This window comes from Rhinolophus sinicus, linkage group LG10 (assembly GCF_036562045.2).
Source record: "Rhinolophus sinicus isolate RSC01 linkage group LG10, ASM3656204v1, whole genome shotgun sequence".
NCBI classification, from domain to species: Eukaryota; Metazoa; Chordata; class Mammalia; order Chiroptera; family Rhinolophidae; genus Rhinolophus; species Rhinolophus sinicus.
The window spans coordinates 98935538-98948434 of NC_133759.1; positions in this window are offsets into that span (position 1 = coordinate 98935538).

Consider the following 12897-nt stretch of genomic DNA (forward strand, 5'->3'; position numbering starts at 1 on the left):
CAGCTGCTCACTCATCTAGGGCTGTCAATCAGAGCCTGTTATTTCTCCTCTGTGTTGCCTCTCCATATGACTTGGGCTTCTCATAGTGTGCTTGCTGGGTTCTAAGACGTAGGAAACGGAATTCAGCTCAGAAGTATTACTTGCACCACATTGTATTGGTGAAAACTAGTTACAAGGCCAGGTCAGATTCAGTGGGAATGGAAATAACATCTACCTCTTGTTTTGACGAGAGGCAGCCATGTTCAAGGAGGAGAAAAAGTGTTAGAAGCCATCATTGGACAATATTGGGGATGCCAAAAATATATATATGCATGACTTGTATTCATCTTTTGTCATTGGTGTATGTTGAGTATTACAATTTTAATACAGTTTTTTCCTTTCTTAAAATGTGTATATATTTTTGGCACTCTCTGTATATAGCATAGAATCATTGATTCATGACTTTCTACCTGGAATTTGGATTTTTACCACTTCCATTTCAATGGATTAGTGCCTTTAACCACACTCCTATCCTCTGTGCTATTATATTATATATTAATCTTCTGCATATTTTAAAATTCTAAAACATATAGTTATTAATCTGCTCTAAATAGTGAGTATTTATTTATATGTATTCACATATTTATTCTTTTCAGGGTTCTCTTCCTGTGGTTTCATACTTCACTTTAGATGATTTCTTTCCATTCAGAGCCTTCTTTATTATTTCTTGTAATGTTTGTTTGTTGGAAATGAATTCCTTTAGATTTTGCTTATTTGAAAATGTCTTTATTTTAACTTTATTTTTGAATGACATTTTTACTTGGAAAGAGTTCTGTATTGGTAGGTTTGTCCTCCCTCCCAACAGATGTTATTTGATTGTCTTTTGGCTTCCATAGTTGAAAAGTAGCTATCATCTTATTACTTTTGCTTTTTAAAAGGTAATAGGGCTCTCAACACTAGTTGTTTTTAAATTATTTTCTCTATCTTTTCTTTTGAAAAGTTTGAATATTTTTTAGTTAAGTATGTCTTTCTTTTTATTTAATTGCTTAGGGTTCCCTGACCTTATTGAAACCACAGTTTGATCCTTTTTATCAATTTGTGTGATTTCTCAGTTAGTATATCTTCAAATAATGCTTCTGTTATTTATTCTCTTCTTGGACTTCAATTTCATGCATACTAGTTAAGATGACTGTATCGCTTATGCTTCCTATGCCATTGGTCTATTTTCTTTCTCACTCTATACTTTTTTTTTTAATTGTATTACTCTGTCATTGGGCTCACTAATCTTGTTTTCTAAGGTGTTAAATGTACAACTGAAGCCATCTAATAACCTCTTAATTTTAAATATTGTATATTTCAGTTCTAGAAAAATACTTGGCAAGCTATATAGCCCATGGGCCAAATATAGCCCACCACCTATTTTTGTAAGTAAAATTTTACTGAAATACAGCCTAATTTAGTTGCTTATGTATCATCATCCATGGCTGCTTTCACAATACATCAGTGAAGTTAATTACTTGTGACAGAAACTACCTGGCCCACAAAGCCCAAAGTATTTACCAATTGGCCCTTTACCATACAAGTTTGCTACCTCTGTTGTAGAATACCCACTTTTTCTTTTATAAGAGTTTCAATTTTCTGTTGTAATTCTCCATCTCTTCATTCATTTTGTGTATATTTTCTTCAGTCACTTTAATGTTTTTTATAATAAAATTTTTTAGTCCTTGACTACTGTCTCCAACAACTGTATAATTTTATAGGTCTGCTTCTATTATCTCATTATTCTCTTGATTTATAGCCACATTTTCCTGACTCTTTTAATGTCTCAACTTTTTAAAAATTACATTCTAGCCAATGTTTAAAAAGAACAGTGTAGACTGAAACAAATGTTACTTTTATCCAGAGAGGATTGGCTTCTTCTTTCACTAAACAGATAGTTTGAAGGACCATTCACAATTCAAACAAGTTAAGCGGTGTTGGGCCTGAGATTCTCTTGTAGGTAGACACAATCCAGAAATGTCTGAAGAGCAATCTCTATAGTGTGTTTGTTATAATATCTCCTTTTAGTGGCTCTTTTACTTGTAAGCACCATGAGGCAGTTCTATCCCCCCTTTCACTGTAGTTTTCTCTGTCGTTTGGTTGATATCCTGGCATGTTGCTACCATCTCTCTTCTTCCCTGTGGTATTATTGCCTTTTGGAGGTTTTGAGCTTAACCTCACACGGATTCAAAATCTGTCACAGAGAGCATCAGTGTATTTCCCTTCCTTTAGAATAACTTTGATGCCAAAGCACTGTGAGACTGGGAATTGTTTCACTGTGCCTTTCTGGCTAGCCCAGTTTTCTATACTACTACAGCATTCAGCAAGTTTCCTCTTGGGAAAACCAGCTACACATCTGGGGCTCCTCTAAGATTTCATTCTGTCATGCCAGACAACGTGGCCCAAAAGCCCTTCTGACTTCCCTTTCCCCTATTAGAGTCCTTCTACCTTTAGTTAGGGACCTTCGGTCTCAGAATATTCCTCCAGGGGAATAAATGCTGAACTCACCCAGGGAAGCTCTTCTCTCTCTAAATTTAACTTATGTTGTCTTACTTGGTGCCGCAGATTCTACAATGTTTTTTAAGTATGGTTTTTGTAATTCACTCATTTTTTCCATTGAAACGATGGCTTCCATCTATTGCATCTTACTTGGAAGTGGAAATCCCAAATTAAACATAATCCTAACTGCTATATATAAGAATCTAAACAATATAAGCCCAACTTACCTTTCTACATTTCTCTGTTACTGTTCCCCAGCTCCCACGCTATGCTATAGCAAAATTGGCTTTTTTAGTGTTTTCTTAATAACACACCAAATAGTTCTGCTTTCGGAGTCCCTGCTCATGCTGGTCTAAGCATCCTGTGCCTGCTGGAATTCTGTATGTACTCGAAGTCTCACTTCAAATTTCACTCTTTAATGCAGTCTTTTCTTAAATCTCCAATTGGAAATGATCTCTCCCTGCTTCAAAATACTTTCCAGATGTATTTTAACTTCGTTACAATACATAATACTTTGTCTTACCTTTCCTCTTTTTATAAAATGTTAATAATTTTATTCTTCTTAATAGGCAGATTATAAAGCCTTACAAGTAAGATGTAGGCAAGTCCTTATGAGTAAGTATAATATTATGCTTAACACTTACTTTATAGGCCCTTAAATATCTTGCACATAAAAGATTGAGATAGAGCAACTGATCACTTGACAAATCCGTATTCTGTGATGGCTGTTTCTATCTCTGCTAGGATAGAATAGCCATTTAAAAAATAGCTTTATTGAAGTATAATGGACTTACAATACACTCCATATTTCACGGGTACTATTTGACAAGTTTTACTGTAAGTTTACCCCCATGGAACCATAACCACAATCAAAATAATGATTCCACTGTGTAATTTCTCCCTCCCACCTCAACATCCACATAACTACTGATCTAATTTCTGTTACTATAGATAAGTCTGTGTTTTCCTGAATTTGATATAAACATAATCATATAGTGAGCACTGTTTTTGTTTGAGTTGTTTCACTCGGCATAGTTATTTTGAAATTTATACTTGTTGCATATTGATGGATATTTGGAATGCTTTAATATAGTGATTATTACAAATAAAGTGATTATGAATATTCATGTACAAGTCTTTATGTGGACATATGTTTTTATCTTTCTTGGATGAATACCTAGAAGTAGAAAGGCTGGATCATATGGTAGGTGTATATTTGACTATTTAAAAAGCTGTAAAACTTGTTTTCCAAATTGATTTTACCCTTCTGAATTCCTTCCGACAGTTTTAAGAGATTTTAGTTTCTCCTTATCCTTGCCAACACTTGGTATGGTTAATCTTTTTTATTTTAATTATCCTAATAGATATGTAGTGATATCTCATTGCGGTTTTAATTCGTGTTTCTCTATGACAAACGGCACTAATTTTCTTTCTTTCCTTTTTTTTTTTGGTGGGGCTATTTGCCATCTATTCATTTTTGGGACTATTTGCCATCTATTCAAAATGTACACATACCATACAAACATACAGAACCACTAATTAGCTACCTGACCTAATATTGGCCAGATTCCCTAATTTAGGAACATATATTTGGAATTTAGAAAGAAAATTAATCCCTTTGAGTGACTGAACATGTAAAATCTTACCGAGGCACTGTGGGCAGCCTTATTTGTTCATGAGTCTTTAAAGAAAAAGAAGCTAATTTGCAGAGAGAGAGAGAGAACAATATACATATTTAGAGAGAGGGAGAGATGGGAGAGACATACAGAATACTCTTTGGATTCACATATCTTTCTAAATTCCCGTTCCCGTTGTTTCTGAATTTTTACTGCTTTCTGACCTCAGGTGTGATGAGGCACAATTTTCTTCTTACTGACTTAACCTAGCTCCAGTTCTCTTCTGTAATTTGCAACCAGAATTACTCAAGAAATACTATTTAATTGATAAAATATTTCTGCAGTATTGGCAGTAGGTTTTAAAGATAAAATAACTATTTCAAGAGCAAATTCAAACATTTATTCTTTAGTAATGTGCCATCTTTAACAAGCATGTAAATATAGCATACTTCATTGTTTTTATTTCTAGCTTATAATAATAACCTCTATATAGTGTTTTCACAGGATTAATGGCTGGTTGGGGTTAATGGCTCTCAGCTATACCATGGCCCATCAACTCTTCTCAGTTGGCCATTAATCCCCAGGAAATGCCTTGTACCTCAATCATTAGGTTTAATTAGATCATTAAGAAGCTGCTCGTTAATTGCCACATTACAAGCATCAAGACATGGGTAGGTGACTGCAAAGACTAGAAGAATCACAGCAATCACAAAAACAGAAAAAGGTAATTTGTGTGTGTGTGTTTGTGTGTGTGTGTTTGTGTGCGTGCGTGCACATAAAAAATAAGTAGAAAATATTTCTGTTTTTACCTGATAATTTTCAATTAAGATGTTTATATGATTACAAAATATGTTTAATGAGGAATATGATTGTATTACTAAGCCCTGAAGAAGATACCAAGTTTTAAATTTTACAAAGAACAATTGGCTAAAAATTTCCTAAGTGTGATTTAATATTAGGGTGTAGATTTGGAATAATTCCATCAACTAGCTACCTTATCTTGGTTAAGCCTTTTGTTTGTTCTGCATCTAAGAACAAACTTGATATTGTTTGTATAAAATAAATGTCCTAAAAGATACAAACTACTAAAGCTCTCTTAGGAATAAATGGATAACCTATATAAGTTCCATATTTATTAAAAACAATTGAATTTGCGGTAGAAATATTTCCCACAACAAAAACTCCACAACCATGTGGCTTCACCAAACATTTAACAAATAAATTTTATTTATTTATTCTACACAAGCTTCTCCAAAAATATGTATCAAAATTCATGTTTGTATAATCCCGTTTTGGAAGAGAATTTGTATAAGTTAGTCATTAGTTTGAATTTAGTAAATGAGATACTTCAGTTTTGACACTACGGCTCTGAACTCAATAGAATAATGTGTGATTCCTTTCAGAATACAGGTAATATTAAATAAAGATACATATCTAGTATCAGTTAATTGAGAAAAACTACATGAACTTTAGGATACAAACTACAGATATTATACAATATAAAAAGTGTGCAAGAAGGAATATCTACTATTGAATTAATATAATTTATTTTTAATAATATGACACTACAGGAAATTATACATACACTGTTTTTCTAAAAGATAATAAATTGTGAGGACTAAATAAGTGAGTAAATGTTTAAGAATAAACTAACGTATTTTAAAGATAAGTCAATTAAAAAAACATTTATTAAATGCTCATTATCTGATAGGCACTATGAGAATTTATGCTGGGAAAACAATGTGAAATCCAATGAATTTTTAAAAACTAGATTGTATTCTCTGTCCACATTTTCTGAATGGCACAGTTTATCACATTCTTATTCATTAAACAGCAGTGCTTTTTGTTGTATATATTATATTTAGAAACACTTTGTGCCCACGAGACCATTATTGTACACAAGTCTCCACTGCTGATAATAATTGACAATCTCAGGACCAGAGAGAGGGCAAGTGCATTGGAAAGCTTCTGTTAATTAGTTAACGTGGCCACTGGAGCAAAAGTGTATCTGAATTATAAGTTGTTTAAAACTCAAAGGAATAAGAGTTCTACATTTATTATCCTAGAGAAAAGTTTAGTCTAGAGAACAGATCAGCCTAGTTGGAAATCTGTTCTACGACACCAGTCATTTTTCCATGGTACACTATTCTTAACGTTAAGATTTTAAAGGCCAAAGAAGATTGGTATTCAGGGGCAAGGCGAGGTAGGAGAAGCCATATCTTCTTACTAACTTCAAGTGTATCATGATACTGACGTTCTTTTTGGATTCTCCTCCACTAGACTATAATCATTCATACATTCAGCCAATATAGGAGGACCCATTAGGTGGCAAGATCTGTTCTAAGTCCTGGAAATACAGTGGGGGATAAGCCAGAGTAGGTCTTAGCTCTAATGGTGTTTACAGTCTAGTGTGGAAGGAGAATACGATAACTAAGTAAATAAATAATAAATGCTTTCAAAGAGTTATAAATCCCATTCAGTGAAATAAGGCAGGAAGTTTGTACAACTTAGATTGTGTCATCAGTGACGTGCCATTAGGGGCAGTGCCATTTGAGCTGGGATTTGAATGGGCAGAAGAAGCCAGTTCTTAAATATCGGTGGGGGAGAAGATTCTGAGGGCAGAAGTATTGGCTGGTACATGAGTAATGAAGTGAGGAGGAGAACGTGTGTCTGGCTAGAATGTGGTACATGAATAGAGGAACAAGATGAGGTGAGATTAGGGACGGCTTTATGCTATGTGCATTTACAGGCCATGTGAGAATGTGAGCCATTGGAAATAAGAGTATAAAAATCTCAGGGAGAGCTCAAAGCAGACAATACACATGTGGACATCATTGGCACATAGTTTGTATTTAGGATCATGAGATTGAATGAAAATGTGTAAATTAAAAAAAAAAAAAAAATGGCCTGAAGATAGAGAAGTAAGCTATTCCTAAAATATGATTATGTGCTGTGACGCTCTATAAGATGTGGCCAAACTCTTATTATTTCGATCAAGTTTAGGGAGGGGAGTTCAGAGAAAATGGGGGAGAGAGGTGGTTGCTGGAGGCTTTGCTAAGAAGGAGGGTCCTGTTTAGGAAGTTTACGAATCAGTAGTAGGGGCCCTCGAGAACAAGGTTCAATTCTATACTTCGAACAGAGATTTGTCCTCCATTTTGTTTAGTTCTGTCACCTTGGAAACACAACAAATATCATTTGCTTGGAGCTTCCCTTACTAGTGGTACATAGCAGCAAACTTCCTGCCCAAGACGTGAATCTGAGTGCTCTTCAACCTGTAATTCTAATGGCTTTCTCCATCTCTCAGAGGCCATTCTTTGAAGGGAAATTCACCATTATCTCCCCAATGCATGGTGCAATATTTAGTAGCTCTTAGCAATTTACATTCAGATAAATTGTACTTGATCCCTTGTGGAATTTTTTTCTTTCATTCTAGCAGATAACACAATTGTATTTTAACTTTTTAAAATTGAAGTGTATGTATATTGTCATAAATGGTTATTCTTTAATAAACCTTTTTCTCCCCTCATTAGATTAAAAATTTTAAAAAAGAGCAAATTTAAGGCAGACTCAAAGAGGCCACTATTTAGGGAGCCCTTCCCTAGTGTCATAGAGTTTCCTCAAACTTTGTAACGTCTTCTAGTTCTATATAGTTTGTCTACCTTTCAGACTGGCCCTCTGGCTAAAGTTGACATGACCACATCTAGAAATTGCTAATCCTGTCAGCTTTGAAAAGCTGCAGGTAAAAAGCTTCTGGAAGCCATCACTACCCCCACTCTTTCCAAAAGAAACAAAGCAATAAAAAACACATATTAGTTAAGGCCCAAACAAGAAAACAGAAACTACTATCCATTTTCAGAAGAGATAGAATTTGATGGAGGGAGTTTGTTATCAGTGTGTGGAGTGGCTGAGAAGCCAAAGAGGGAATGGTTGGGTCATCAACCATGTTCATCAACACAGGGGAAACCATTACCACATGGCTCAGGGACAAAAGGAGAGGATGGTGTCACTGGAACCTAGAAGTGACCGGCTTCTGAGGCTGCCCAAAGCAGAGAGCGGAAGATACATACCCAGGTTCCTCCTTTTCTCCATCTCTCCCACTGGGCTAGCATGCAGTAGGCAGTAAATCATTATTTGTTAAGGGAATAATTAGCAAATTATCACCACTTCACTACTGTAAAACAAAACTTACATTGAGTACCAATGTCCAATAGAATGACTTGAGATGACACCCATCAATCATCTCTACTTCCACTGTCCCTCAGCTGCACCCTGACTGCCTTTATAATGAGATTGAGTTTGAGAGATGCTCTATCTCTGCTATAGATAACTCTGCTATCTTGTAAAATGAAAATTCTCATTCTTCATTTTAGCTTTCATCTTAGTTGGCCTTACTTATACAAAACTTTGCGTTTTGCCACCACAGAGGATTAGAAAATCTTGAGAAATGTAGTTAAGGAGGAGGTTGATTGGATTTAAAGATGCAGGATGTAGATGCATTTTTATGTAATCTGAGTGTAATTTTAGCATTGGCATCAATCTGACCCAGGAAATACTCTCATTCATTATGTGTAGACGTAAAACTCCCTTTGAACAAGAGATAATTAAGATAAGCGTGTCTTGTTCAGCTATTCCTTTAAGAGTTTATTTCTTAAAATGACAGCTGTTCCTTGGCTACAAACTTTTAGTTGGGTGGAGAGCATCACTTAATTAATCATTTGTGTACTTAGTGCATGGACTAATCATCTATAATGACCATTTGCAGTACTTTGGGACATTTGTAGCCTCAATTTCTTCTACTGGTAAATTTTATTAGTCATTCTCTTAAAAATATTATAACTTATGGGTCACCATGGAGAAAAATAATAATATTATGTATTAAACCCTACCTCTTGTAAGTGCTATGGAAAATGTCAAGTATTAAATACTTCTCAGTTGATAAGAAATTAACCTGGATAATATGACCTCACATTTGTATCTAATTATACATTTTCAAAGCATTTTCTAACCTTCTTTTTGCCTTCACAATAATTCTCTGAGGTAGCTAGGGCAGGTGCGGGTAACTGTGTTTTACAAATAAATAAACAGCAGTGCTTCAGTGCCCTCAGACCACTGTAACACATGAAGAACTTCCTTACTGTAAACTTCGTTTTCAGATTGGACTTTTTGTCCTGCTAATTAAATGTAGCACGTCCCGTAGGAGTCAAAATCAACTAGTGGACATTCAAGATGTTGAGATGTTTTACCCTGTTTTCGTGAATCAAGGAAAAACTAGATGAAAGAACAGACTTACTAGCAGTAGGCTTTAGGTGGCACATCTTTGCCAAGATAACAAACGTGTACCAAAACCTGACTTCAGTTAGGTTATATTTTAGAGTTTCATAAATTATTTGATAGTTTAATAATGATAAATTATGTTTTTACTTTGTAACATAACTTCTGATAAATCAAATCTCCCTTCATAATCTTTTCAATATCTCTTTTTTTCACTTCAATATCTCTTTATACCAGATTTCAATACACCAGTATGCATTTGCTGCTATTTAATGTAAGACGTTAAATAGTAAGTTACATGAAGACGTTAGTGTCTAGCAAGTGATAATGATAGGTAATATAGGTATCATCAAACATCTAAATAATTTTTAGTACATATCATAAGCTTAGTCCTTTCTTCACCTATTATTATTTCATTTATCATGTATGATTACTTCATTCCTTCACTGAGTGTCAATTAGTTTTGATGTGTATGTGGAGAAACTGTTATACAGTTTAGCCTTATCTTTATTCTGTGTCTTCAAGCTACCTCATTTCTATAAAACAAATCTGTTCCCAGAAACTGTGAGAAATTTAAGCATAAAAACTTTGTGATCTTCATTCTCTTACTCCTAGAATAGCACCTGGTACCTGGCAGGTTAATGTCTGAGGAAATACGCATGGAAGAAATTTGAAATAAAAGTTGGCAGCCAAGTTGTTGTGGTGGGAAAGTTAATTTACAAATTTAATTTGTCTGTCAGTCCAATGTGGTTTTTTTAAGCAAACAGTTTTCCCGTTTATTCTGTTCCAAAAATAAAAATGCAATAATTATTTTAGATGTACATTTTAATGATTTTATGAATTATTAGTGATTATGACAAATGTATTTATTTGAGCATACTTATTAAGCTATTTTGTTAGTGGAGGGCGTGCACAAAAATCCAGCTATAAAAATGTTCATCAGTAAATTGTTTACGATAGAGGCCGATTCAAATACTTCAAATAGAAAATTGATTTGATAAAATCATGCTTAAATATTAAGACATGCAAATATCATAATAAAGAATTTTAATAGCATGAAAATGAATACTATATTAGGTAAGAGGGGTAAGACAAGATTTTATGCATAACATGACCACTTACTTGTAAAAATAAAATGTAGATATATGTCAAACAGGATTGAAGAACAGAAATTCAATGGTAAATGGAATTTTTCTATGGGTAAAGAAACTGCACATTATTTTTATTTTTAACCTTTTGTTTTTTAGTGTATTCTATCACAATCCTGTAATAACCACATTGTGCATATTTTTAAGTGTTACTTTTAATTAAGAAAAATGATCACTGATATAATGAAAAAGACTCATTTTATTTAATTCCATAATGCACCAGAATTTGTTCTGTACACAATTTCTATATCATTTTGGGCAAAATTACTTTCTGATTTTTTTAGTTATTCTATCCTTTATCACCTCTAAACTAAACTAAATTTGAGGCTAGATATTAGATTTTCTAAAGTTGGGTTCTTCTCAAAAACATAGGAAAGTTCAATCTTAAAATCAGATATGTTCAACAAAATATTTTACTTCATGCCCAGAGTACACTAGACACAAAGATACCCAGAGGAGTAAGACAAGTCTCTTTCCTTAAAGGCTCACAACTAAGAAGAACTAAAACAAGTATACTCAAACGTATGAGAAAAACAAACAAAATACAAGAAAAGAGTCATTGGGAATATGTGATACACTAAGGAATTTTCTAAAATGCAAAACACATCAAGGAAACTCACAAAGCATCAGGACCTAATACTATAAAGGATTATATTGTAATGACACCTCCGACTTATTTCTTTCGGGATAATTATAAATAAATAAAGCACATCACATTTTGTTTGTTAGTTTAATGCTTTCCGCAGTTCCACTTCCCTTTAAAACCACACTTGTGTCTATTAATGGATTACTTTCATCCCGTGCTGTATCAATCATAGGAGCAAATTGGACAAAGGCAGGGTGTAAATCAATCCTATTTTGAACACAGAGGGCAAGAAGATGAACCAATACACATCCCTTAAAGTCTTAGTGGCAAAATAATTTCTACCTTTAGGAAGGATATTTGAAAAAACAAAAAAAAACAGCATAGCTTCATTTTAATACTGACTTCTGTTTGCTTTAGTTTTTTTGTTGTATGTTTTGATAGGACACTGGATGTATTTGATTAGTATAATTTTAATAACAAATACAATTTTTGAGAACATAATGGCTATTTCTGAATGCTTATCCACGAAACTAACAATAATTATTCATACAAATATAGCCCGAGTTCATCAAACTAATATTAATTTTGCTACACCCCTTTCAGAATATATTATTCTTAATAACTCCAATATAAGGTGTTGAAGCGAAAAGACCAACCAAAATTAGAAAATATTAAATATTTTCCTTAGAAAATTAACCAGTTCTTTTTAAGGTACATCTGTAATTTGTCATAGATCAGTGAATATTAATGACTTGTTTCTCCCCAACATTGTCCTGTTTATCCCTATATTTATATAGAGCAAATTCTACTTCTTAGTTGTATAATTGGAAATTATCCAGTTGGACAAAGACCAGAGCTAGTGCAAAGTTGTATTCATCACCTAGGGCACTCTTGGCCTTCAGTCAGTGTTAAATATTAATAACAATAAAAGCTTCCGTAGGCAAAGCCAGACAGAGCACAGGGGAATATGAGCAATCACTCACTCCAACACCAACAACTTCACCCTGATCAGAAAAGATCATCCACAAGAGAAGAAGGGTGAATTCCTCATCCTGTTCAGACTCATTTCCTTTAGAGTTAGCTAGACTGCATTATGGCCGTTTTGTGGTGCATCAATAATAAGGTCTAAAAATCCTCCAGGACATAAATTGAGACCATTTAACAGTAGACCTCTCAAAGTGCCATATGTTAATGATTGGTATTTGTTTTCAGAAACAAAGGTAGTTTCTAAGTTGGGTTGGAAATGTTACTTACCCTGGCTACTTAAATTTGCACTGTTCCCTCCATCACTCTTAGATGAGCAAAGGGACAGAGATTAATAGTCACTATGTGAAAACTTAACACAAAAACAGATTCCCAGAGAGCTCCATTTCCAGCCTGGCTCTTATAAAACATGTTCTAGGGTTGCCTTCTAACAACATATGGGAAAGACATCAAGTGTTCCCAAACAAACTTGGCAAAACTGTAACTGTCAAATCTCTAGCAGAATATCAAGGGCTGTATTTGGCAGCCATTAAATAAATGAGTAGGTTTTGGCAGGATCAACGATTCCATGCACTCCTCCTTTACAACAAAACCAAAAGTCTAATAACTTCTTTATATAGTTTCAATTCATATAATAAGTACCATTTTCTATAACTGAATTGTCATTTTTTTGTATTTATTTTTCTTGATGTTGTCCTTGTCATTTTCTATTGCTATCCTTCAAGATGATAAACACAAAACAGAAGGCTTGCACTAATTACTATACTATAGTTTT